The 23765-nt window shown below is 47.0% G+C and overlaps 1 protein-coding gene across 6 annotated transcripts in view; it reads right to left on the minus strand.

The window, feature by feature from the left end:
- The window catches only part of ZBTB44 (zinc finger and BTB domain containing 44), a 60658-nt gene extending 42395 nt beyond the window's left edge, over positions 1 to 18263 (minus strand). For 3 of the 6 annotated variants that reach the window (XM_056509599.1, XM_056509601.1, XM_056509597.1), the window contains exon 1: positions 17994 to 18263. The gene's annotated coding sequence lies outside the window, so the exon portion shown is untranslated. The remainder of the gene's footprint in view (positions 1 to 17993) is intronic. The other 3 variants (XM_056509595.1, XM_056509600.1, XM_056509598.1) reach the window with 2 other exon arrangements.
- Positions 18264 to 23765: the final 5502 nt, after the last annotated feature.

The raw sequence follows: 23765 nt of genomic DNA on the forward strand, positions 1-23765 counted from the left end.
CAGATTAAATTATTCACAATCTATCCCAACCATCTTCCGCACATCTATGTATCTATCTCTCCCTATACCTATAGCGGTATTTCTCACTCTCTCCCCACAATCCTGCTATGCCCACTCCAAACCAAATTCCCAACACAGTTCAAAAAAACGTTTGTAATACTAAAAATACAGCATTTAAAAAACTGTTATCTGTGTAGAAACCTATATTTTTATTTTCTGGGCCCAGAAAACCATTGTTCACAGTTCTTAAACCTGACAGGCTATTGAAGGTTTCTTTTAAGCAGAAAAGTCAGGCTGAGTCAACAACAAGGGTGCAGGAGTAAGCACATCTCCCAGGGAAGGTATTTAATACCAGAAAAGCTTTAGAGAAACTACAGCATGAATTTTCAGAGGCCAGAGTTCAAACTAGTAAACATAAAACAACAATTGCCAATAGGTCTGATCTCCTGCTGTAGTGCAGCTATTGATTACCTAAAGCTGCTTTTAACAGTTTTAAACTAGGATGAGAAGTTATTGAAAATTCCTTCACAAACACAATGCAGCATAAACCTCAAAGGAAAGTTTAAGTTTAAATCAAATACACATAAACTGATTTTATGTATGTGATAAATAAAACAAGGAGGGCAACTTCTTTCTTCTGAAAAACACAAACCTGCCTTCTTGGGGACCAGTTCTCTCCGTGTGGGAGCAAATGCAAGGTCTTGATGAGGATGGGGTGTTTGACCCCTGGATTTCCCCAAACATTTCACTGTAAAGGAACATAAACCACAGTGCTTCACCTGCTTAAGCCACTTCCAAGCTCCATGGAATTTTGTGTGTTGTACACAATACAATGCCTCATACCATTAACATGATACAGAATTATCTAACTGGTTAAATATCAACAACATGATTGTTTTAGATTCATTCCTGGAGTTAGCCAGCTTCTGCACACCATCCTTCTTTCCCTTCCATATAAAAAACATTCCCTGCTTGCAAATGGCTCACGTGGAGCTTCACAGAGCAACTGCAAGTGTGGATAGAATAATTCACCCCAAATGTGACACATTGAAACAGCAGCTGTCACAGCCCACCTGGTTCTACAGACATTTACACTCGGCTGCTTCTTGCTCCTGGGTTTTCACTTTTGATACTCAAACCCTTGCAGACAGAGGAACACTAACTGTTCAAGAGAACAGATTAACTAGCACCTGATAATATATATAAAGTCTGGTGGAAACTATAAGGGCCTTTTGGGTTTAAAATGAAATTTCATACTGGTGCAGAGGAAGAAGTTAAGCACAAGCAAAACATTCCCTTCACTGAAAGAAAATGGATCAACCTCAAGAGGCATCAGAATATCCAGACTGTTTGTTCTCCAGCATGAATCAAATGAAAAGCATATTTCATTGATCTCAGACCAACACACTACAGCAAAATCTTGTAACAGCATATTCCAAACTGGCCTTTGGATACCCTTCCTTCTGAAATCCTGGTGGCTGCAGCTGTTCCTGGCACATCAGGAGTGCACAAGCACTTCTGTTCAGCAGCTCCTACAAGAACAATACATTCACAAGGACTAGCCACAGAATAATTTGGTTTTTAGAAATACTACCAATACATCATTATAAACAAGGAGAAAAATCTCAGAGCAATCCCCCCAGTTCCTAGAGGCCCAAAAGAAAAGCCCATTTTCCTCTCTGCTCTGCTGAACAAGGAATGCTCAGCCCTCCAGTCCCAAAGTGAGAGCTCGATTCTGCTGCCTGCTCTAAACCATTCCTTGTCCTGCTCCCCCCTTCCTGCTGCCTCTCCCCTCTTCTGGCTTCCTTTCCCCTTCTCCTTTCATCTTTTGCTTCCTTGACCTTGATCTGGTTACAGGATTTCAAATAAAATAGCGGAAGTCAGTGATGTGCAATAAATTGATTTGAATTTATTACAGGAGCAGTGTTCCTGCCACGAATGTGGGATATTGCTCTGTTAAATCACTTCTGTAAAATGACTTTCACCCTCATTGCACTGACACCTCCATTCAAACAAGTGGCTCCCACCCAGGCCTCAGTGGGAACAAGGAGCATGCACACACATGCAATTTTCAGGAAAATCCAAAGGGTCAGCCTGAGGAGGGGGAGCAATATCAGCTCTTTACAGTAATGATGTAGTAAAAGCATCAAATATTCTCAGAAGGTAATTTAAACAGAATCAAAGTATTTTCCACATGAAAAGATGAGTGTACTAAAGCACAGCCAGGTTATACAATGGTTCAGTCCCCTTTCTAATCTTCTGGTGGCACAAGGCACTTTCACAGCCACCCTCAATTCAGTGACCTGAGAGGGTAAAGGCTGCAACCTGACAGCTCCAGCCCAGGCCCAGCATCTCTGTATATCATCATTTCAAAATTCCACTTGGCCAGGTCTCATTCCCCATTCTGAGGCAGCCCCTGACAGCAGCTCTTGGACCACAAGGAGCAGGATGCCACATCCAAGAACTAAATATACCCACACCCCTGGGAATGCTGGGGTGGGGACATCAAGGTGCACACCTAAACTAAGTGCTAAGTGGGCTGGAGCTGGGAAAGCTGTCAATTTTGGAGCCACATACCATCGGGGATTCTCCAGACAGGGAGCAGGGATGGTATCAGAGTGGAGCTCCTCCTCCCATTCCCTGGGCACACACACACCCTGGTCCACAACACATTTCACACCTCTAGAGAAACACAGCCAAATTCAAAGACACTTTCACAAGTTTTAAAAATATTCACAGTGGGACACTTCAGTCCATATTTAACGGGCTGTATTTAGCTTTGCCACAGACATTTACACTGGAGAGAATGGTTTTTCCAGCATGCATTCCTGCCCTGGAAACGTGAGGAATCACCATCACTGATGCATGCATTCAGCACACATCCCTGAACAAGGTAAAAATTCAAATGTGAGCAATTCAGGGCTTCCAGAGCAAGGCCAATTTTGTTCACTATTACCCAAAAGCATTCTGAAGGGAAGTGCTACTGTACCAAAGGCTTTGTACAATTCATTTGAAAATTAGTTGGGTTTCTTTAACTCCTAGGAGCACAAATGAAGACCTGACCTTTAAATAGTTTGGAGTAACTCAGCTCATTCTCACTGTTTCAAGGCTACTGAAATGCAAGTTTTAGCAACAGCTACCACAGCACATACACTGTTTTGGGATTAAACAGGTGTCAAGTTTCTGAGCTTAGAAAGAGCAAAGATGAAACTGTACACTGAAAGTGTAATGTTATAATGTGATGAAACTGTGAATGGAAAAGAAACTATATTGGAATTGAAAAATATTGCTTATGTGACCTATCAGCTTCCATGTACACAAAATTTAGCTCCTTGTTCACCTGCTGCTCAAATCACTGGGTTTGAAACATGGCGTCTGTAATAATATTTTAGAAGAGTCAGTGAATCAACTCAGGGAGCTGCTTGCATTCAGTTTCTCACTTAGTCACATCATTTCAAAACAAAAGTAATTTTAAGCACCACAAAACCACCACTCTGCCTTTAACCTCTGTATCCTAACCCGTGGCAATTTAAAGCATGAAAACACCAACTTATTCTGAACACTGAAACCAACAGACTTCAGATCACTTTGTAGCCACATAAGTCCCCAAAATGATTAGGAAATTCCCTAATGGTGCTCATCAAGCCCTCAGATACATCCAAGACACAAGTGTGAGCCCATGGTGTAAATCAGATCATTGGTTGGTTTTTTATATTATTTTTTATTTTTAATGCTAATCACTCCTTGGGCTGGTTAGAGCAGCATTCCAGACAAATCTTCCACGGGGATAAACATGTGACCTGCAGCATTTTATCTCTGCAATCTCTCTGCAGTACACAGGTACCAGCACCCCTCACTCCCTCAATTATACTTAATTATACTATCCAGTTAATTTAAGTTCATCATTGAATCAGAACAACAGCTTCAATCAGAACAAACTACAAGTGTGCTATTTCTATCTAAACACACATCTGTTTCCCCAACAGCAGCTGGCCTAGTAAAAGGTACAATCTCCAGTATGGATCTTGCCCAACCTCACTCCACAAAACTGGCCAGAACTACCACACCATTATAGTTCCAAACCAGTCAACAGCACTTTGTAAACTTTATTTTAAATCATATTTTCACTCAGGTCAGTAAACCTAGTTTGACCTCAACCCAGCACTGCCAAGCCTGACAGGATCCATGTAAAAGAGGCAAACAGGAGGTTTCTGTGCCCAAAATGACACCAGTGTGGAGCATTCACTCTGGAATCTCTGGAATGCAAACCTGTAACCTTTGGCTGCAGTGGGTGAGTGGACCAGGGAAATGACCCATTCTGGGCTTGAGAGCTTCAATTTCCTCCAGGAGAGCACATTTGAGTGCACAAAGGAGCCAATGCATAAACACTGTTATGTTAAACCTGAAAGGGATGCCAGCCTGGGACTGAGGTGATGCCAAATCCTGCAAAAAACTGGGAGCACCTGACCCTTGGTCTCTCAGTCTCAGTCTCCAAACCCTTGCACTGAAATATCCCAGGACACAGATACTGCCCTGTGTCCCTTCCCACCCAGCTTCTCAGAAGGGACAACTTTCAGGCCCTTTCTGTTTTAAGGAGTTTGGAGGTGTTTGGCTCTAGAGCAGTCCCCTGGGAGGATCTCTCAGCCAAGAGGGGCTGATGACAGGTAAGTAAGTCCAGAGAACTCCACTTGGGAGCTGGAATGGGAGAGCAATTTCACCTAGCAGGAAACTGAAAGCTGAAATACTACAACCCACCTATTTATTGTTAGCAGTTAAAACCCCTTCACAGCAGAAGGCATATAAAAAGTGTGTTGTGCTTTCCCAATGCACTCCACAAACACTGCATTTGACAAGACCACATATTTTTGCAAACATTGGGGTTTTGGCACACCACTGTTGACAAGTTCATGTGCCAGAGCTTTTGAGGCCACTGACTTCACGACCAGTAGTGTTGTTCACAGAGAGCATTTGTTGCTCTGTACTCACCTCCCAGCCTGTTCCTTTCTTCCACACTTAGTTTTTTAATTTTATTTATTTATTTATTTTACAAAAGCACTTTCCAAAGATCCCACAGTGGCAAATTGCTTCCTAATTTGAAGAAGCCACCTCTTCCTCTAAAAAACTCCTGGCAAAGAGATGTTCCAAATTCTAGAATTTAGATCTTCTTAAATTAAATAAAGCAGCAGAAGCAGCTGCTGAAGGGTGGTAGGCAGTACTCCAGAACCAGACTTCAGCTCCATGGAGGGAGAATAAAACACTGCCAGGAAGCAGCCATGGTTCAGACTGATCCAGGTCAATGGAAATAACCTACATTATTTAGGTTATTAGAGTTATATTAGGCTATATAATTATCAGAGGCTCTGAATATTTATCACTGCCAGAAACTGAATTGTGACAATAAGCAACTCTCATCCCCCAATATGAAATGAATTTGTAAACATTTCTAATGAGTGCTCTAAAAGCTGAGGTTTACAAAGCCAACTCACCAAGGCTGCAACTCTTCACAAAAACATTGCTGAAAAGATTTGCACATCTGGAAATCCTGAGCTGTGACAGGGCCCACCACCATTTGTGGTAGCAACTAAGGTAAATCTCTTCAGGGCAGGAAAGAGATAAGAGCAAAAGCACACAATATTTCTTTACTGCAAGTCCTCCAACAGACCAGGAACAGTGTTTATCTGCAAAGGACAAGGTAAAAAGCATCCAACAGCTCCTCTTCCAAAAGAATTACTCAGGAAAAAGGCAGGCCCAGAATGCCCATGAAATACATGTTTTTATTCCTACCAGATCTCTTCAGTTTCCCCCAAATTAAACCCTGTAATAACAGAAAACAAAAGCTTTGACTGTACCATGCCACAAGAAGGAAGCAGATGTGTGCAGCCATGGCAGAGCCCCAGCTCACAGTTGCAGCTCTGACTCATGCTGTCACTGCTATAGAAAACATTAATCTTTCATGGGGATAGGAAAAAACTGACTCAGATCATGGAAAAATGCATTTGCATGATGCAAATCTAGTAGGTGCATTTTAATTCTCAGGGCTGGTGAAGGCATTGAGACAAGTAGTGGGGTGTCAAACCCATCAATTTGCTCTACAAAATGGTTTTATTGTAAGTGGAGATGGGATGTCAGCTGCAACAGAACACTTCTGAAAGGATAAAATTAGAAAACATTTACATACACATTTTAAGGGAACAGTACCAACAGACTTTCCCCAAGCAGAAGAGCACAGATTACCTTAGACTGGTTTGCACTACTGGAACTTCAGCTGAGTGTTGAATCCAGGAGCTCACACTCCTCTTGGAGCTGCCAAGCTCCCAGCACTTATCACCTCTGCAATTTATCACTCAAACCCAGCCTCTGCTTTTGGCAACAATGCCTTAATCACTGCTAGCTTTTTGAAAAAAGTTTATCTAATTAACTTCTCAATGCATATTCCCATACAAGAGAGAGCAAAAAATCCTCCCAGTCTGGCATTCTGTTTAAATTCTTACCAGCAGCAAGGTGTGAGAAATGGTCAGACACTGCACTATCCTTGCAATCCACTTCTACACCTTCCTGGTATTTGATTTAACTTCCCTTGACAAAACATGGACAACCAACACCTTAGCATGTATTTCCTGTTCCTCCCTGGTTTTGCAGAATTTTTGTATTTTTACACCATGGATATTTACACAATAACTGCTGTTAGAGCAATAGGGACCAGGAACAAATCAGAAATATTTGCTTAATTCCAAATATCTCACATGTCCTCATTCAAAACTACAAAACTCCAAGAAAATGTTCACAGTCTCCAAAGTGAGATGACCAAAGTCCTCCTCATGGCACAATACTGCCTGAGCATATAAAAGTAAAAAAATAACCCTAAAACATCTACTGTGATGGAAAAGAGATATATATGTGTCTACTACTTTTATCTGAGAATGTTAAAACCAACACAGAACATATGACAGAGCTGTTGCTCCTGAACTGTGAGGTCACAGCAAAGAAAAAGCTGAAAACCATTAGTAAAACTATCACTGTTTTTCAGGAGTTGCTGTTTCTACACTTAAGGTGAAGCACAATGTGTCTTAGGGATTTTTGTTTGTTTTCCTGACTAGTCATTTGCATGGGAATTTAGTTGGATGTAAAAATCCAGCAGTTTTGCTGTGACAGTGTGAGAGGAGATATCAGAGAGCCTGTGCAGGCTGACAGGAGGAGAATGGCAGCCTGCAGAGGGCCCAGCACACGGCACAGGATGGAACTGTGTGCATCCAAACCAAACCAAACCTGTCCTCTCAGAGACTCCACAAACCTGCCAACACCTCCCAGTGATGGAACAGAACAAGGCACACAGCTTACCCATTTGGGCTGGTGCATCTTGCAGAGTGTTTCTGTCTGAAACCCCCAGGCTTGTCCTGGAACTCAGAGAGGAGCTCTCCCATCTGGCAGAATGAAGCACTCCTCTGCCTGACTGTAATAATTACAGATTCCAAGGCCACATTCATTAACTTCACCAGCAGCCACATACTTGCATTAGAGTCTCATGAAGCTCTGGTTTGTCATTTCCTCATGAAAGTGACACTTCTAGATTTATTCTTGTCCCTTATCAACCCTTATATATGGCCTACAGGAAGGGGCCTGCAAGACTCTCTTGTCTGATCTCAAATTGGCAGGAGAGTTTAATTGAACTGCAATCCTCTCTTTTTAATTTTTCTGGCAGGAATTGCACATCAGTTATGTCTCAGGCAAATGAGAGCTGTGGTCTCTGCAGCTGATGGACTCAGAGCTGCCATGAAGCAGGCCTGGAGTGGAAAAGCAATGCACAGATAAATGGGGACATCATTAACTGCAGAAATGTCACAGGGCTGGAACTGAGGCTGTCCATAGTGAAGTTTCAACTGCTAAATGCTCCCTTTGGCTTGAAGGCAATGGAAATTCACTCTCACAGCTCTGAGAATGGCCCTGGCTGAGCATGGACCCTCCTGACTGAAGGGACAAGCTGTGAGCTGGCAACAGCTTGGAATCCAAAGGCTGGGAATCACTGAGAGCCGACCTGCAGCTCTGGATACAGGCACTGAGTGTGCTGGATTAATGCAGCAAGATTAAAGCATAGCTACAACTCCTGGCCCAGATAAAAGTTGCAGATTAAATGTCATGTTGTAGGTGTGTAAAACATGTTGCCACTCCTTTCATTAGAAGCCAGTCTAAAAGTGTTTCCATTAGATACCACTGTGATTAAACAGTGATAGTTTAATTCCCAGGGAAAAGGTGTCAGAGTACCAGGAGAAGAAGCAGGACTGTTTAAAGACTGTCTCATTTTGTGGTGCACACCTGCAAATAAGCTTGGCAACATTAGCACTATGATAATTTCATCTCTCAAATATTTAGTGTACAAGGTCTGATTATTAAAAAACACAGAGATGTTTTCGTCTCTCAAAGATACATGATTGCAGGTGTTTGTATACAAGTGCAGAAATCCAGCCAAGAGAAAACAAACTGAAGAAACAAGAATGAGGAATAAGAAAACAAACAGAAATTGGGATACCACCTGTGTTTACTGAAGTTAAAGTGTCTCAAACAGAATCGATAATGCATTTGTGAGAAAGAGAGGAAATGCCAGCTATGATGAAAACTTCATTAAATGTTTGACTAACATGACAAATAGAGCTGTTAGTGAAAACACAGAGGTGAACAGACAAACTGAAGAGCCAGCTGAAATAAACTCACCTGCTTGGAATAAGAGATTAAAGAATTCACCTAAGAAGTGCCATAAGAACTTATTTCAGCAGTCACTGGCTCAGAAAATGCTGATCAAAAGATTAATAATATAATGACAATATAATTAAATATTATATTGTCAGCACAACACAAAAACAAATGACTGAGGACTGCAGTCCCAGGAACAGAAGAAAATTCATGGGAAATCCAACAGAATTTAACATTTGATGTGATAAATGAGGGAGCTAGAACAGACTTGAGCTGAGAACTGGAAGCTAATGAGTTAAAAGTGACTTTGCAGTAAGATCTCCCTATTGTTAAATTAAATTAACAGCCAAGTAAAAAGCACACAGAACACCAGCCTACTGCAATGCCTAATTTCTTGCCAGGTATTTGTCAATATCTATTTTAACCTCCTGGAAGATTCTCCAGAAGAGGGTTTGGGTGTATTTTCCTTCTCTGTGCAGCTGTCCCTGAATGAGCCTGTAAAATAAACTGTGCTTAGATCTTCTCAGAGCAGCTCTTACCAGGCCATGTTTCAGCAGGGACACTGGAGCAGCCAGAACTGACAGGGAACATGGAGGGCACTGAGCAGCACAGCAGCTCTTAATCTCAGCATCTAATTAAAAGCAGAGATTGCAGTAATCAGGGCAGGACAGCAGTGCCTGCTGTAAACTGATCTGATGCCACAGGCTGCTTTCCTGCTACAGTAAGATGTTTTTTGAGATCATTTACAGATAGAGAAAGAGTATCTATGTCCTTTTTAAGACTCTCTATCTTTCTACATAACTGAAGTTTGCTGGCTCCAACCAAACCCACGTTTCATGCAACAGTGACATTCTGAACTAAGATTTATCTGGGGAGAATTGCCTGTTTTCCTCAGCCATGACAGTTTTTTGAGTTTTGGTGTGATGATTTGAAGTCATGGCCTCTGGAGAACAGAATGTTACTATTCACTACTTCAAAGGACCCAGATTTAACTTGTTGCTTTTTTGAAGCTGTAGTAGTGCAGAAAGTTTAATATAGCTTTCACATGGTTGAATAAGCAAACCAGATAAATGCCACCTTCCCCAGCCTCTGGTGCTTTCAACTTTGCACTGGAGGAATCTCACATTAGCATTCCACATAACACATAAAAGCAAATTTTCTGACAGCACTTAAAACTGAGGCTTGTTTAGCAATATGAGCAGTAACTGTGAAAAGGTCTTGTTCCACACCAAATTACCTCCATTCTCATAATAAAAATTAATGTGTGAACTTCACTAGACAGAGAGTTTTGGGATATTTCACAGCAGATCCACTACCCTGTACTTTAGGTTTCCACCAATTCCTGAAAAACACATGATCAAACTACTAAATGTGCCATCAACATATGAGACAAATATCGACTTTTTTTTTTTTTTTTTTTTTTTTTTTTTTTTTTTTTTGTAGAATAAAAGTGAAGCAACAAGTGAATTGAGTCCTCATGATATCCTGAAGCAGGGAAGTGCCTCAGAATGTAATCAGCTTAGAGTGAACAGACTGATGTGTTACAGCCCTAAGGCACACATTCAAATTTAACCACACTTTCCATAGCAGTGTTCATGCATAATTTTTATGTAACTTTTTTTATACTTCTGCTCTACGTAAATTCAAGTTAAGTTTTTCCCAAATTTCATAGTGTAGGAAAGCTTTTAGATGACCAATTCCCACTCTGTAGGCTGCAGTTTTATAGTCCTTGGTCTTTAACAACACTACAAAACCCCCAATTGAATATCAAATACTTCTAAGTACTGCAAATTGCCAAAAAATGTCCATATATTACTTTCACTTGCACGTGGCAGCAACTGCAGCAACCTGCTAATTTAAACTAATTCCAAAAGCTATTTTTTCTTGTTTTACCATGGCTACCCACAGCATTTGAGCCTTCACTTTCAGAAGCTTTGCAAGACTATCAACACAAAGTTGGGGAAAATATACATGAAGAAGACTACTCAAACCAGCCTCTCAAATTAGTCACAAAAGCAAAAATCTCCAAGCTCTTTCTGGTGATGGCATGTGGAAGAAATATCAGGAAAAACAGCACAGCAGAGCAGCATGGCCCAAGATTTTCTTGGTAGCACTACTTCTCTGGATCCCTGAAAGAGTAGAAAATGGCAAGAATAACAGAACTCCTCCATTTGTGGGTCCCCACACATTATTTTTCCTTCCCTCCAAGGCAAAATCAACCAAAAAATCAACTAAAGTGCAGAGTCCCCCCTCTCCACTATCCCCCAAACAATTCCTCCCACCCCACTGTGCTCCCTCCTGTCCCTGGAGATGACTCCCTTGTCTCCTATTTGCAGAAATAAGTGACTGGAGGGCATAGCACAACCACAACCAGTAGGTTTGTCACAACCAAATTTGGCTAAGTGGAGTTTTTACTAGTTCAGCACAAAGCCTACCTGTCAGCTGACTGGTTGTTTGAAATATTTGGGTTTATTACACAAAATGACAGCTTTTCTCTCTCACTTTTATTCCAGGAAGCATTACACCCTAGTGAAATCCACATTAACTATAAGAAATTATTTTTTCTGAAGGGCAAAGCAAACCTGAACTCTCCCTGAAGCACAGCAGCCCCATTAACACCCCCAGTGCTGGAAGCAACACTGAAGAAAAAGCTCTGTAAAGAGCAGGAGGGAGAGATGAAGGCAAAATCTCACATCCCATGTGATGTGAGGAGGGCAGGCATTGCTACCCCAGACAGCAGGACTGCTGCCAGGGTGTCACAGACACATCAACAGCAGCCACCTTCCCAAGGAAGCAGCCTGAAAGAATCCTCAACAAGTTCAAGCAAGGCAGGAATGTGGTGGTGTCATCACCCTTTCAGCACTATGTGTACCTTGATTTGCCTAATGACTCATTTATGCAGATAAATGCCTAAAAGGAGTTCTTCTTGGCTCCAAAACCTCCAAGTCCTTGTATTTATGTTGTAATTATGGCAAGATGGACACGGCTGGTATCACCAGCAACCCTTTAGTAAAAACTCTACTTGCCTTCTCTTAATGAGCTTTTTTTTTTTTTGTAACTCTCACTCCTCCTTTCACAGACTTCTCTCAGGGAACTCTGACTCCTCTGATAGGCAGCTTCCCACAGCACTGATTCCTTCTCTCATAGCAGCTCCACATAACACTGACTCCCCTCCTCTCTGCATGACTGGCTAAACTCAAGCTGTCCCTTTCCTGTCTGTCCCTCACTCATCTTCTCACCATATCTGTCCCTCACCTCCTCCCAGCACAGCCAGCACACTCCTCCTTCAGCTCCAGCACACTCTGGGTCTCATGCTCCAACTCACACTGTGCTCAGCTAACCCACTCTTTCACATCCCCCAAACTCATTGGGCAGACACAGATGTTTCCAAGGCTCCAAGTCATTGGGAAAGATTCCCTCCTGCACTGTCCTCCCAGCCTAGCTACCCAGATTTATCCATAAATCACATTATCAGGTGAGCAGCAGCTCCACAGGTAGGAGCTGTCTGCCCTTGTATGGCCAAAGCTGGCCTGGCAGAACCATATCCATGGGTCTGCTGGGCATTGGGAGAGACTTGTGGGGCTTTTTTAAACCTCCAGCATCTTTGCTAACATTTTACAGAAACTTCTCACAGTAGGTATTTCAAAACAGGGGATTTATCCACTTAAAAAACCAAAAATGAGATGTTGAAAGAAAACTGCAGGAAGAGTCAGACCACAGAGCTTCAGCACTGTCAATATCTGCCCCTAACACAGGAACAAAGTGTCCCTTAACCCATCAGTTATTCCCAAATCCACAGTAATTTCTGGGACTTTGAGGTCTCCACAGGACAAGGCACGTTCCTACTTCCATACTGGCAGGTATCCACCACAACTGCAGTTTTCCCATAATTTTCTCTTGCTAATATCCAAATACAAAGTGCCTTACCAATCTGTAGCTGTATTTAGAAACTAAGATCTTCTTCAGTATCTGCATTTCCACCACAATATCTCTCACTATGATTACTGTGTTCATTTGTACTATGGATATAAAACATTACACTCAGTAAATGTTTGTAATGTTATCACAGAGGAGCTACAAAGTATTCCTTTATTAGAAAGCACATCTCCCTTTATTCAGTCTTCTTGGATAATGCAAGCAAACAAATGTTGTGGTCAAATCACCTCAAAACAATAGCAGTGCTCAAAGAAAAAACAAACCCAAAGTGATGTAGAGCTGCCTCTGCAGACAGATGTACTAAACAGACTGGGACAATCAGCCTGGAATTTTTCAATGAGAAAAAACTGAGAACATGAAAATCTGTAAAATCACAAATGAGGTGCCAATGCTAAAAAGATTCTTTGGTCTTTCTCATAGAACTGATGCCTAGACAGGCTGATCTGGAACAGAAACCAGACAGAGCTAAAAGGAATAAAATAGGCATTTACTGAAAGGCCTTAAAAGGATACACAAGAAGCACAAGAGACTGGCAGGGGCTGCACCCAGGCAGGGGTAGGAGGGACTCAATGAGATTACAGTTTAAATAGAAGCAGAGAAACCCAGAATCCAGGTATTGCTCTTGTACAGGTTGAGGGACTAAAACCCCAGAATCCAGGTGTTGTTTTTGTACAGGTTGAGGAATTAAAACCCCAGAAGCTAAGTGTTGTTTTTGTACAGGTTGAGGGACTCAAACCCCAGAATTCAGGTGTTGTTTTTGTACAGGTTGAGGAATTAAAGCCCCAGAATCCAGGTATTGTTCTTGTACAGGTTGAGGGATTCAAACCCCAGAATCCAGGTATTGTTTTTGTACAGGTTGAGGGATTCAAACCCCAGAATCCAGGTATTGTTTTTGTACAGGTTGAGGGGTTCATCACAGGGAATTCTGTGGAAGCTCCAGGTACAAACTGTTAGAAATGTTTTGGCAATTCCCTCAGGGACAGGTCCAACAGGCACTGCCAGCTCAGACCACCTCAAAACCCTTCCCAGGCAGCAGCTGGGATGATGACTGAGCTGCCTGGGGTTGCTGCTCCACTCTCCCCTAATGATTCACTTCTGGCCACTGTCACAGACCACATGCTGAGCCCGACTCACTTTCTGCAGCCCTTATTATCCCATCGTTCACGTACTCTGCTAAATCTGCTCATGTGAAATAATTATTTCCCCAGCTCTAAAGTGGAATGCATTAAGAACACGCTATTTACAAATACTGCACAATTTAAGCCACTTCCTTAACTTGATTAAATGGAATGTAAGAATTGAATGAAATGCTGAGCGTTTCCATTTCCTGTCACCCCATTTTATCAGGTTTGCAGCTCGTTTCCTACCACCACCATTTCACTTCAGCACCTTGCACAAAGCAGTCCTTGACACCTGCTTTCATCCAGTGAAACCATTAGAAGAATCAATTTGCTCTCCAAGGCAAGAAGAGTGATGGACTCCTATGTTCACTTAGCAAAAAGCACACAACAATTTAATTAGATCTAGAAGCTGGAAACTGCATCTTTGAGGCAACAGCCGCGGCCACAGAGAATGAATCGCTTCAATTTGTTACATAAATCAATGTTTTCAGTAGGTTTTTTTTCTGCTTGTAACTGCTGACTTCCATATGGAAACAGTGTCACAGGTAGAGGCACATCTCCCACCCGGTTTGGCTCCTGCACCCTCACACAACACTCCCTCCAAGAAACAAGCAATTAAGTTGCTGCCCCTTCTCAGCCACGCGCGATTCCAAGATTGATGTCGTATTTCAAGCGACAGACTGTGAACACGCTCTGCAACCCTGGCATTTAATTTAGAAGTCAGCACTTGACACATTGAAGTATTTGGAATTCCTGAAGTCTGGCTGTCTGCACAGTTGCATAATTTGAGCAGGGATAACCTACTTATAACTGGGAGAGGGAGAAGAATGTCAACAGGCAATCCCTTCTACGTCAGGGGACATCTCCTTCCTCCTCACATGCCAGCAAAAGCACCACTGCTTTGTCACAGGTTGATTTTCTTTTTCTTTAAGCTAGTGGATTACAATTCTTAACAGGAGTGAAGCTACATATATCACCAGATGCTCTCTTAGGAATATACTCAGATGTTCTCAAAGCTCATGAAAAACAAGTTCAGCAGATAAAATGGACGAGGCCAGTGAAATACTGATGTGAAATACCCAACACAAGTGTGAAGGACCCAAGACTTGATGCTGGTCACACAAACACCACACATCCATTCCCAGAAAGGCCATAAAGATACAAAAATCTCCTGCCAGCAAGTCAGGGGATACTACCAAAACCAATGTCTGGGTGCTTGTTCAGCCTCAGACAGGGGAAAGCTGCTTTGCTTATGATCCTCTTGGCAAACAGCTGAGCAGACCCTCAGAGCAGCACAACTCTCCAACACTGCAGAATGAAACCAGCCCTTCAGAAAGTGCCAGAGTTTATGATTAACCTCCTGTTGCAACCAACATGGCAAGGATTCAGTTTCACTCTCTGACTACTCCTCTTACATCCTGCAGAAAGAACACGTAAGGACAGCCTCTCCCCTCCAAACCTCACAGTCACACAGGCAGGAATTCCCTCACCCTGTAAACAAAACCAGGGCAAAACCTCCCAAGCATGATCCTCCCTCAGCATCGGTGCATCATCCACCTGGGGAGGCTGAAGTGGGGCTGGAAATTCCCTTCCCATGGAAGGAGACTGCTTGGAGTGTTAGCACCAATTACAGCCTCGGATTAGAACCAGCTGTTTAAATAGAAGTAGTCCCCAGGGAGAGACACTTAGAGCATTGTAACTGGTTCCTGGAATTCACAGTCAGACATCAATGGAGGCATTTACACTGGCAGAGCTGTCTGAGCTCCCAGGTTCAGCTCCACCTCCTTAAACAGCTGCACTTAAACCCAGGCAAGGTCTCCAGGCTCATCACACTTGGGTCTGTCACATGTAGACATCAAGCTGCAGAAGGAGACCTCGAGGGCAGAAGAAAAGCACATTGCCTCCCAATTCCCTGAAAGACTCCTGGGAGCTGCTCTGTGACCTGCCTGCACAGCACCTGTTCCCACTCAGCATCACCTTGGGTCCAGTGCCACAGGTGTGTCCTGCATGTGACAAATAACCAGCACCTCACCTATGGAAACATCCAGCTCACAGCCAGGGATCAGCTCAGGAGTGAACTGGGTAACCTCTACCTAAGTAAGAGCTGCCATGTGGATACCTGCTGGATACACCCCAAGAATAACTAAAATTAAAATTTTCAAAGGGAAAGAAAAAGCCTCCTGTCAGGCAGAAGCACAGAAAGCAAGCATGGCCAAATGTGTAACTAGGAAAACTGAGAAACTCCCCATGGGGGTATGGCAAACCAGAGTATCAGATGAGGACAATAATGGTTCCAGAAGCATCACAAAATGGTTTGGGTTGGAAGGGACCTTAAAGATCATGTCCAACTCCCCTGCCATGGACAGAGACTCCTTCCACTGTCCCAGTCTGCTCCAGGCCCTGTCCAACCTGACCTGGCATGTCCCCAGGGATGGGGCAGCCACAGCTGCTCTGGGCACCCTGTGCCAGGGCCTGCCCACCCTCACAGGGAGGAATTTCTTCTCAATATCCCCTCTAACCCTGCCCTCTGCCATTTGAAGTCATTCCCCCTTGTCCTTTCATGCCATGACCTTGTCAAAAGTCTGTCTCCCACATTCCTGGAAACTCCTCAGACACTGGAAGGGGCTCTAAGGTCTCAGAAAACAAAATTATGTATATGACCAGAAAAAGAGAAAGTGATGGCATTTTAGAGCCATGGGATGTGCAGATACCTAAGAGTACACCAAATAATTGATTTTACTCTGCTGGACTGCTCCAAGGAAACCCCAAAGTCAAAGCAAAATTCAAAAACTGAGAGTCTCCTACTGCAGGATCAGCAGGGCCCAGGAAGGAAAAGGGTGGAAGTTTCAGCCGTGGAAGATGTAACAGGCAGCCAAGAAGAGATCAGAGATGGGCACAGGGGTGACCTCTCTGGCATGTCCAGCAGGGAGGTGATGGCAGCAAGCACGGGAACAGCTGGCACTGGGTGTCTGTGGGAACGGCCAAGATGTGAGAGGACACAGGGTGGAAACCTCCACATGCCTGAGAAATGCCTGCCTGCAGCAAGGCTGCTGGCCTGCACCTTCCCTGAGGGGTGCAAACACACACAGTGCAGGATGCAGCAGCCTCTGGCAGGAAATCAGTGGGACAACCCTGGTGAGCGTGGAGGAGGAGCCACACATCCCTCATCAGTGGGCAGAACAGGCTCCACAGCACAGGAGAAGGGCTGGAGGAGTCATTCCTCAGGATTCAGAAGATGTGTCTCTGTGGGTGGGGAAAACCTCAGCAGCTTTGTGCAGCCAGGCAGGAGCCCCCTGAGGTGTGGGATTGAACAGGCTGTGCTGGTCAGGCACAGAGTTCATTCCCTGTGTGCATGGAAACAGGTACAGCAGATTTTGGGAGGCACCAGCAGCCTGTGTGTGTTAAAGGAGACAACAGGCTTTTGGCAAGCAAGAAACAGACTATACCCTCCCAGAATCTGCTGATTGTGTTTATACAGGAAAATGACTCTGGAGAGATGGAAGGAGAGCAGAAAAGCACGAAGCAGCTCTTGGCAGACGAGCACTGTGACACCCTCACGGTGCATGGACACAGGCAGTGCAGCAGACCCTGGCAGATGGACACTAAGGAATATACAGAAGGGGCTGTTGTAGGAAAAAACAAACAACAACAAAGGGACAGCGAGCTCTGCCTCACGGCTAGTGGGAATCCCTCTATTTCCTCCCATGAGCCGGCACTGGAGGCAGCAGGTATCCCGTCGGGATGCAGGGAACAGCACAACTTCCCCCCACAGCCCGTGCAACTCCAGGCTCGCGTGTGCACCCACAGGCGCCGGCAGCCACTGCGGCTCCCTGGGGGCAGGGGACACCCCGAACACGGGACACCCGTAAACAACGGAACGTCCCAGAGGGAGGCGACACCCCCGAACACCGGCAAAAGGGGCAGGGGACACCCCCGGAGAAAGGCGGCAGCCCCGAACACCAGCACGGGGACAGCCCGCGCCCCGGGAACGCTCGGCGAGGCGCGGGGGTGACACGGCCCCGCGGGAGGGGACACAGCGGCTGTGCACCGCGCAATGGGATCCCCGCGGCTGAGCGCAGCCCGGGCCGCGGGCACGGCCGGGAGAGCGGGGCAGGGACGGGAGGGTCCGAAAGGAGGGGAGAGAGGCCAGAGCCGGGTCCCCGCCGCCCCCCGCCCCCGAGGGGCAGCAGCGGCCGCCGCGCCACCGAGCGGCCCCCTCCCGCGCCAGGCCCGGCCGCGCTCCCCGGTTACCTGCGGGCGGTCGCTGAGGCCGGGCCGCTATCTGGGGGCCATGACGGCGGGGCCGGGAGGCGGCGGGACCGGCGGGATGTTGTCGGGGGGGGGCGGAGGCCGCCGCCTCCCCCTCAGGCGGCGCGCGGGAAACCCGGGGGAGGGGGGGAGGGGCGGGGGGGGGGGGGAGAGCGGGGGGCGCGCGACCCCCCCGCGGGAAGGGGCGCGCGGGGCGCGCGCGCTGCGCGTGCACGCGGGGGAAGGGGGGGCGCGGGGAGGGGGGGAGCGCGCGCGCCTCCGGCCGAGCTCCCGCGCGCGCCGCCCGGGCACTTTGTTTGTGTCCCACAATGCACCGCGAGCGGCGGCGGGGGCGGGGCCGCGCGCCTGCGCACTGAGCGGCCGGCGGCGGCCAGCGGAGCCGGCACCCCGCGGGGAGAGAGGGAGAGCGGGGAGAGAGAGCGGGAACACGGGAACGGGAACGGGAACGGGAACGGGAACAGCGGGGAGAGAGAGCGGGAACAGCGGGAACGGGAACGGGAACGGGAACGGGAACAGCGGGAACGGGAACACGGGAGCGGGAACAGCGGGAATGGGAACGGGAGCGGGAACAGCGGGAACGGGAACGGGAACAGCGGGAATGGGAACAGCGGGAATGGGAGCGGGAACAGCGGGAATGGGAATGGGAACGGGAACGGGAACAGCGGGAACGGGAACGGGAGCGGGAACAGCGGGAATGGGAACGGGAACGGGAACAGCGGGAACGGGAACAACGGGAATGGGAACGGGAACGGGAACAGCGGGAATGGGAACGGGAGCGGGAACAGCGGGAATGGGAATGGGAACGGGAACAGCGGGAATGGGAACAGCGGGAATGGGAGCGGGAACAGCGGGAACGGGAACAGCGGGAATGGGAACAACGGGAACAGCGGGAATGGGAATGGGAACGGGAACAGCGGGAATGGGAACGGGAACAGCGGGAATGGGAGCGGGAACAGCGGGAATGGGAACGGGAACAGCGGGAATGGGAGCGGGAACAGCGGGAACGGGAACAGCGGGAATGGGAACGGGAACAGCGGGAATGGGAGCGGGAACAACGGGAATGGGAACGGGAACGGGAACAGCGGGAATGGGAACGGGAACAGCGGGAATGGGAGCGGGAACAGCGGGAATGGGAACGGGAACGGGAACAGCGGGAACGGGAACAGCGGGAACGGGAACAGCGGGAACGGGAACAGCGGGAATGGGAGCGGGAATGGGAACGGGAACAGCGGGAATGGGAGCAGGAACAACGGGAACGGGAACAGCGGGAATGGGAGCGGGAACAGCGGGAACAGCGGGAATGGGAGTGGGGACAGCGGGTAAACGGGGTCCTGATGAACCCCAGCCGGGGAAAAATGGGATCCTGGTAAACCCCGGTGGGGAAACGGGGTATGTGAACCCCAGAGCAGGAAACGGGTTCCTAGTGAACCTGGGTCCTGCTGCACCCCAGCCGGGGAAACGGGCTCCTGCGGGGTTCTACTGTGTCCCAATGGAGAGTAACGGGGTTCTAGTGTCCCCTAGCCCGGGACAAACGGGCCCTGAGTGCCCCCCAAGCGGTACCGGGCTTTGAGTGCCGCCCAACGGGGGCTGAACGGGGTCCTGGTGCACCCCACCAGAGAGAGGATGGAGGCCTGGGGTCCCGGGACACGGGCAGAGATCAGGGTCCCAGTGCTCCCCTTCCCCCATCCGGGGCACGGGGCTCCGGGGAACGGGGGGGTCCGGGGAACGAGGGGCTCTGGGGAATGAGTGGCAGTGGGACATGCAGCCAGTGGGAACTTGGAAATGTATGTCCTCGGCTGCACATCCCACACCCCCGAGCACGAGGAGCACATTGGACCGGGATGCTCCATCCCTGCATCCCCCGGGCACAGGGATGCTCCATCCCTGCATCCCCCGGGCACAGGGATGCTCCATCCTTGCATCCCCCGGGCACAGGGATGCTCCATCCCTGCATCCCCCGGGCACAGGGATGCTCCATCCCTGCATCCCCCGGGCACAGGGATGCTCCATCCCTGCATCCCTCGGGCACAGGGATGCTCCATCCCAGCATCCCCCGGGCACAGGGATGCTCCATCCCAGCATCCCCCGGGCACAGGGATGCTCCATCCTTGCATCCCCCGGGCACAGCGATGCTCCATCCCTGCATCCCCCGGGCACAGGGATGCCCCGGCCCTGCATCCCTCGGGCACAGGGATGCTCCATCCCTGCATCCCTCGGGCACAGGGATGCTCCATCCCTGCATCCCCCGGGCACAGGGATGCTGCAGTGCTCACGTTCTCCTCCCCCCACAAGCCCGTGGTGTCTGTGTACAGCAGGATGCTCTGCTCCTACATCTGCATCTCCTTGCATTCTGCCCTCTCCAAAAATGGGCTACCCCGCTGCATTCACCAGCTCCCAAAACCTCACAAACCACCCACCAGGTCACAAACACTTCCTATTAATCAGTCTCTGAATTTGGTCCAAATCTGCACCAATTTGGATAAACAAGTTTAATGCAACCCTTTCCTCCGTGGATGGCTTTATGGTATGGTTTTTGTTGGTTTGGGTTTGTTGTCTTTGGTGATGAGCTCTTGGTGAATTGAAGCAGGAAACAGATTGAAAGGCCATGGTCCAAAAGTGTTAATCAGCAGTAAAAAATTTAAAACTTGTCCTTGGAAAGGCCACGCTGCTCCATCAGCAAAAAGAAAAGGGGCCAAACTCCCCCCATGCTGTTGTGAAAACTTGGGGATCCTTTTAGATGCTTCCTTGCAAAACTGGGAGGAAGAACCTGAGCAGAGAGTTGGACTCTGCTTAATTTTCATTTCGCTTCCTTTTACATTTCTTTTGTATTTCAAGGGATCTCTCTTGCAATCCTGACACGTGCAGCCTCCCATTGCAATCTCCTCCTGTGCAAAGCAGGAGTAAAATAGTGCCAATTTCAGCACATTACATGTCTGCAGGTGTTGTTTCCACTTTAATGAGACATAACTTTCAGGGAAATCGGCTCCTGGCTACCCATGGTAACTCCTGAATCACAGAGGATTACAGAAAAAACCTCAGGCTGCCATCCCTTGCCTTCAAAAAGCTCTGAAAAGTCTCAATCAGGGGCTGTTTGATGGTGAAATTGTAGAATGAGTGATTTTAGTCAACCCAGATCCACTGCTGTTCCCTGTAGATGCAGAACCTGATATACCTTTTCTTGCTGACTTCCTAGATGCCTTGTTGCAACTTTGAAATTGCTTTAAAATGCTGATTTGTAACAATTCCATGAATAAAGTGTCAGGTGAGCACAGCAGAGACACTCAGTGCTGTGGGTTCTCACATGTGCTCATATCCGGACTGAAACTTGCTCTGGGCTTTGCACAGGAGCAAAAATGAGTCTAAACTACACAAATTAGTGGCAGGAAGACAGTGAAATTAAGCATGGTGTCCAGCGTGCTTCAGAAATAAACCAACAGCATTTAAACCTGCTCTGTGTGACCTGGAAATAAGCCATAAAACTCCAAAATAAAGAACTAACTTGATTTTCTTTTTAAAGAATTAATTCAGTAGTTAATTAGTCATCCCTGTGAGCAGGAAGCTGGCAGGTTTGGGATACAGAGCACTCCACACATCATCACTGTGCAGGGGCACATCAGCCTGCCTCAGTTTCTTCTCTCTGCATTGGAAGGGGCTGATTTATTGACAACATTTTATCAGTCTGGATACCTGGAGTGGTTCTCCACTGATTCCCAGAGCCAGGGAGAAGAAAAGCCAAGGAGGAGCTGCGTTGATTCACACCTGCCCAGGTTTCCTAAGTGACTGGGTTTCCTTTATTGCTCTGCTTTTTCCACTGAGTTGCAGTTTCCCAGTGAGAGGCTGAGAAATACCAAATCCTGACTCTTGGTATTTGCCCAGTGATGGGATTTGCTGTGACATGCATTTTACAATATTCTGAGATTGATTTGTGGACATAGAAGCAATACCAATGTGAACCCTGAGTGATTCAGTGATAAAACTGCTCTGTGCATCTACTGCTCGTTTATAGGGTCATAGAGGGGTCTCAGGAGTTCCTGGGCTGGAATTTGATGGGTATAAAACAGGAGAGAGCTTTCAATGGGATTCCTGAGTGAGAAAAGTGACTGGAGGTTGTGCCATGCCCTTAAAGCCTTCTTTGTCTGACTAAAAAGAAATTGTGTGTTCCATACATCCAGAAAACAGCCAGGTGTATCTCACATCCATCCCTGGGATCTGCCCCTTTTTGTAATCCTTGAATCTCTTTGCTTACCCCATCCAAGCACCCAGAAGGTGCCATTTCTGGCTGGAAGCTGGTTCCCCCTCTTTCTGCAGCCTGTGGGATGTGTTTTCCTGTGCTTCAGCAGCTCTTGGAGCTGCTCCTGGCAGGATTCAGCATTACCAACCAAAGCAAGTGACACCTTCTCTGCACAGCCTTGCTCTCACCATCCTGACCCAGCAGCTCCTGAGGGAAAACATCTTTGCTCCCACACTCAAGGACTTGTTGCCTACTCCTGAATTTACCCCCGGAGTGCAGGAGCTGTTTCCTCTCCATCCTCCTGCCCGTTGTGGTCTCCAGAGCTCAGTTAATCTGCTTTAACTCGATCCTACTGACTTCTCTCTTTGGAAACTCCTGATATGGGGAGGACTTGGGGTTTATATCCTCCCCAGACCTGGAAGTGTTTTCCTTTTCCTCAGTAGTGCTGAGTGTCAAAGCATCCTAGTTGGCAGGAGAGGAGGTTGAAGCAGGAATTCAGGAGAGAAACTTTTCTAAAATGCTCTGAATTGCAACAGCCCCTTGGAAATGTCATTGCTAAGGAAGCAGAGAGTTGCTTGGACACCTGAGGATGTCCACAAACACGTGGGGAGGGAGGGATGGACCCAGGAGAGAGGAAAGCTGTTGTAATAAAGAAGTTTTAGCACAAGGATAAGGGGGAGCAATTATCTAGCCATAGCTGGGGTTGGAGATCAGCAGAGCCCAGTCCTTGGAGGGAGAAGCTTTGGGATCAAGGAGCAAACCACAATTTCAACATGTACCTGGTAATGTTCATGCCTGGGGGAGAAGCCTGTGGCATCCTACATCCTTTGGAGGTGCCTCTCAAGAGGAAATATGGCCACAAAATCAAATCACCCTGGCTGGGGAGCAGCACTATGGGCAGCACAGGCTGGGGAGGTTCAGCCATGGGTTGGCCCCAGTGATTCCCCTGGTGGGACTGCAGAGATCCATCTCTGCCTGCTGGTCCCTGTTGTCTCTCTGGTGCCATTGTGGATACAGTGTAAGAAATGTTCCCATAAGGTTTTTTTCTTACTCCACATTTCATTTTCTTATCCCACTACTTTTTTATTTTTTAAGTTGAATTATGATGGTTCCACTGATATTCCTAATTAAGGACTTTTTCCCTACCTGGTAATATCCCAAAGCCTTTGGCATTGTTTGAAATTATTGAACTCAAACCCAGCGATGAAGCAAAACGAGGAAGTAAAAATGGGGGAAAAACCAGGGCAGGCTGTCACCTTAATGAGCTGCCAGGACCTGTCCATGTGCCAGGGGAAGTGATCTGGAATGAATGTCACACCTGGTTATAAATAGTGGCAGCAGTGGCTGTGCCCATTAATGTGGGGACATGTCCCGTGGTGCTTTAACCTGTGGCAGGGGGAACACAGGCAGCTTCTGCAGCATCATTTTCTGGCTGCATCAGTGGATGGAAATCCCCAACATATAGACAGTAATAGTATGATGTAGAATGTTATAGTAATAACATTTTATGTATGTATTATATA

The sequence above is a fragment of the Oenanthe melanoleuca genome, chromosome 24, assembly GCF_029582105.1.
Source record: "Oenanthe melanoleuca isolate GR-GAL-2019-014 chromosome 24, OMel1.0, whole genome shotgun sequence".
NCBI classification, from domain to species: Eukaryota; Metazoa; Chordata; class Aves; order Passeriformes; family Muscicapidae; genus Oenanthe; species Oenanthe melanoleuca.